We start from the raw sequence: 4,981 nt of genomic DNA, 5'->3' as shown, positions 1-4,981 counted from the left end.
ATAAATAAGTAGAAGGAAGACAGTAGGGTAGAGAAAGGGGAAGAAGAGAAGAGAGGAGGGGCGGGAAAAAGGAAGTACTGGGGACTGAAGTGGAGTTAATTATATTCTATGCTTGTGTGATTATGTCAAAATGAACCCAACAATTATGTATAAATATAATGTGCTAATAAAAATAAATAACTTCAGAAAAAAAGAAAGAAATATTCAATGAGAGTTAAATGATCACTTCTAGTGTTTGGTGTAGAGTAAGAGTACTATAAATGGTGGCTATTATTATTTTTAAGGCTTAATTTTTAGAGCATTTTTAAATTCAAAAAAATATTGAGAAGTACCTTCAGAGATATCCCATAAACAATGTATCCCACTAATGCAATTATCAACATCCAGTACCAAAATGGTGCATTTGGTGTATTTGATGAACCTACATTGATGAATCGTTATCAAAGTCTATAGTTTGAATTAGAATTCACTCTTGGTGTTTACACTATGAGTTTTGAAGGCATGTTTATAAAACATTTATCTTTTCCCTTGACAAATTTCCTTTAAAGTTTATTCTGTCTGAAATTAATGTAGCTATATACTCTTTCTTTTGATTAAAATTAGCATGGCATATCTTTTTCCATTCATTGATTTTTATCTATATATGTGTTTATATTTAAACTGGTCTTGCTTTTTAGACAATACATAGTAGGGTCCTATTTTTGGTCTGTTCTGACAATCTCTGTCTTTTTTTTTTAAGAATGATTTTTTTAGTTGTCCATGGGCCTTTATTTTTTATTAATATGCAGTGCTGAGATTTGAACCCAGGGACTCACACATGCCAGGCAAGCTTTCTACCACTGAGCCACAACCCCAGGCCCCTCTGTCTTTTAATTGGTGAATTTAGACCTTTGCCATTCATAGCAGATATTGCTATAGATGGATTAATACCTGTCATATTTGTAACTATTTTATATTTGTTACCCTTGTCCTTTGGTCCTTTAAAAAATATTTTTAGTTGTTGATGGACCTTTATTTTATTTATTTATATGCAGTGCTGAGAATCAAACCTGGTACCTCACACATACTAGGCAAGCACTCTACTACTGAGCTACAACTCCAACCCCTTTGGTCCTTCATTGTCTTTTTTTTTCTGCTTTGTCATTTTAATTGAACATTTTATGTGATTCCTTTTTTCCATTTCTCAGTATGTCAATCATACTTCTTTTGTTAGTTGTTTTAGTCTTATCACAGAGTTTGCAAGATACATTTACAACCAATCCATTGGACAGTCAGATACTACTATAGTGTGAGTACATTATAATAACAAAACAAACCTAATTTCTATTTCCCATCCTTTTTATTATTGTTATCATTCATTTAAATTATGTATAAGAATACACACACACTCATATATACCTATTTGTATGCACAAATATACACACATACATATGCATACAAGACAAATACACATATATATACATATACATATGTGTAATATATTGTTGTTATTATTTGAACAAATGTTTATCTATTAGATCAATGAAGAATAAGGAAAATAAAAGTTTTTACCTTTACCTATTCCTTTCTTTGTTGTACATGAGTTTCTGACCTATATTATTTTCATTCTCTCTTAAGAAATTCTTTTAACATTTCTTGAAAAGTGCATTTATTGGCAATAGATTTTATAAACCTATTATTTTGGGGATGCTTGTTATATGGCAATGGATGATTGGAATACTAAATTCATGTGACAAGTGATTTTTTTCTTCATGATCTCTAAGTGCCCACGGGCATCTATGACCATAGAGTTTTGTAATGCTGGATGATGCTTAGCAATACAGGTGTTAAGCCACAATTTGGAATCATCTTTGAAAGTTTCAAAATCTCTTTGAAGAGAAGAAAATGTTGAAGAGAGGTGAAGAATAATAACTAAGAAGGTTTCTTTTTTGTTTGTTTGATTTCTGAGCTTAGGTCAAGTGTAGAAACCTTCATAGTTACAAAGTTCAGCAGTAAAACTTTTTCCATCATTGCTCATGTTTCTAATCAGAGATATGACACAAGAAGAAGAATTGCATAGAACATACTCTGAATAAAAGTAAAATTTTATTCCATTAATGTTGTCACCATAATTTAATCATATATTATTTTCTCAGCTAGACATCCTTGTTACTCACCTTTAGCTTTCTTACTACCATTCCTTAAATTGTGTGGTCCTCTCTTTTTGAAAGGCTTCTCTACTCTTGAATTACTTGATGAATACCTACTTATTTTATGAAGGCTAGCTAAAATACCACCTCTCCCAGCAAAACATCTCTTGATTCTCTCAGCCAAAATCTCTGTTTATGCCTGTATATGTGATGATATCCAAATTAATGAATGGGCAGAATAAAAAATATTCACCGACTTGGATATATAAGCTATAGGGATACAGATTTGTCAAGTGGCCTAATGATAATACCAAATGTATTTAAATATGTACACATACATATTTAAAATGGCATTCATAAAACATTGGTTGTTTTAGAAATATTACTATGTTCTATTTTCAGTTTTTTAAACAATATTATTCTAACTCTGTACATGTGGCTTTCAGCATCATTGTCTTCATGATCACTGAACTCAACTTCTTTTGGGCCTCCTATATAGTTTCCCAAAAGATATCATTTTTGCTTCAATCTATGTGGTTCCAGATATACCTTTTCCTATAATGTTGCTGCTACAAGTTTTAATCCAAGCTACCAAAATTCATTCCTATGTGAGTAGAACAATGTTTTATTTTCCATTTTCCTTTTAATGTATATTAATGATTTCTACAAATTAACCATGTGTCATTACTTGCAAATGTAAGGGTACATATAGCCCCAGGATTCATTACTGAATCTAGGTCGAATGTATTTTCCTCTTTAAAACCTGATTATTTTAGCTGAAATTGGTTGATATTTATCTAAAACAAGTATTTTCAATATTGCCTACAGCGTAGAATCACCCAAAGAATATTAAAAACTACAAGCAAAGGATCCTGGGGCAGGGAACCTCTCAGAATTTTAATTGAATTGCTGTAGGAGAGAGCCTCAGAATTTTAGTTTTTGAAACATTCCCAGATGTTTCTAATGTGGAATAAGAATTGAGAACCACTGACCTAAAACTACCACTGGTAGAGCAGTGGTTCTCAAAATGAGGTCCTCAGACCAGCAGCATTATTGTCACTTGTATATTTCTTAGAATTGTAAATGCTCAGGCTCTAACTCAGACTTGTTGAATCCCAAACTCTATGGGTGGAGATCAGCAGTCTAGATTTTGACAAAATCTACAGGTGATTTTGATGCTGTAGATCCACGGGTTTAGGCTAACAGGACTTTCTTGAATAGTACTTTATTGTTCAATGTCTATTTATTGATAGAACATGTAGTATGAAAAAAATATATAAGGAAGTTATCAGGTAGATATACTTTTGGGAAAATGGCCTGTTTTGCATTCATGTATATGTAATAATCTGTCCTGAATGCCTACAGTTCTTTAACTATACATCTTTTAGGTATGACCACTTTCCACATTGCAGTAGTTTCTTTCCTATTTTTCCCTCTAGGCTAAATATTCTAAGAAGGATCCAAGGTCAAGCAAGAGTATAAAGAATGGGGATTATGGATTTATCCACAGATAGAGGGTGGCAAATTAGATGACAGTGATCAGAGAATACCTCAAAACATTTATGCTCTCAGCCTCCCTCTGTCATGAAGTTTAGTTGTCCACTTATTGCTTCCTCTGTCATTCTTATTTTCCCTCATTTCTGTAATCATAATGGAGAAAGATAAGGTAGTAGTGTACTCATTTCATGGTTAGTTCCAAGTAATGAGAAGTGGGTTGGTTATATCACAAGGCATGGCCAACTCTGTGTACCTTTAAAAGGTAAGCAAGTGCTCTCTACCTGTAGGCACTAACTATGGGATCATATGGGTAGATGCATAAAAATGTAAGTGTTTTTTCCCTATCTTCTGTACACATTGTGTTTATAGTTAGCAGTAAAAAATTATGTACTTAAAATTTATTAACAGGGTAAATCTCATATTCTGTTCTTAACACACACACACACACACACACACACACACAATCACAAAGGGACACATACAAGAAAATTCTGGAGGTGATAACATTTATTGCCTGGATTGGGTGATAGCAACATGAATGTATACATACGTACAAACTTACCAAATTTCATATATTTCATGCAATTTTAGTATAGCAATTATACCTAGAAAATTATATCTTAACAATCATAAGTAGAAAAAATACATTTTAGGACAGTGCCATTCACCAAGGTTTTCTTAGGGCCTAAGTAGAGGCAAGTAAGACCCCTAAAGCACAAATCTCCTTTTTAGCGGTAATTTTAGAATTCAGCCACACAAACCTTCTTCAGTTGTACACATAAAAATACGATGTTTTAATGTTACCTCAAGGCTTTAATATAGGAATTGTAAACCTTTGGTTTTCACACTGGAGAAAGAATCAGTAATAACTTTAAAATACCCTTGAGTTTCCCTCTGCTCATTTATCTCCCAGATCTATACTTCATGTTTTCTTTCACTGATATCCTTTTGCTTCTAATAATTGACTTCTGAGATTAATAAATTCTTGAAAGCATAAGAAAAAATGAAAATTTGTCTCCTTGGGAACAGGGGCAAATGTTTTTTTAAGAGAGCAAAATGAAAAGATGCAGTTATTGTTTTTGAAGCCAGCAGCAGATTGTGCTAGCAATAAAGGAGAGTTTCTGAGATGCTTAATGGAATTGAAAGTTCTGTCTTTGCTTTCTCTGTCATACTTTGTCTGTCCTTTCAACACCATTGGTGTGTTTTATAAACATGAAAAACAAAACAACAAAGCCCTTAATTGCTGTTAAAACAAGCTGTATGGAAAATACAAAATTGATGATGTATATACTAAGCATTCATTACTCTGTAATAATATTAGAAGAGAACAAACACCTCAAGATGAGACCAATTTT

General features: G+C 32.5%; 1 non-coding gene across 1 annotated transcript; it reads right to left on the bottom strand.

Moving 5' to 3' along the window:
- Window positions 1–1,944: 1,944 nt before the first annotated feature.
- LOC124083855 (small nucleolar RNA U2-30) lies at window positions 1,945–2,015 on the bottom strand. Its single transcript, XR_006848939.1, has one exon. It is a non-coding gene; the product is annotated as a small nucleolar RNA U2-30 (small nucleolar RNA).
- Between the last annotated feature and the right edge of the window lie 2,966 nt (window positions 2,016–4,981).

Source organism: Marmota monax, unplaced genomic scaffold (assembly GCF_021218885.2).
Source record: "Marmota monax isolate L192 unplaced genomic scaffold, Marmota_monax_Labrador192_F-V1.1 WCK01_AAM20220418_F8-fsc00307, whole genome shotgun sequence".
Lineage (NCBI taxonomy): Eukaryota > Metazoa > Chordata > Mammalia > Rodentia > Sciuridae > Marmota > Marmota monax.
Note: the sequence above shows the minus strand (reverse complement) of the source record. Positions and strands in the feature narration are given on the sequence as shown.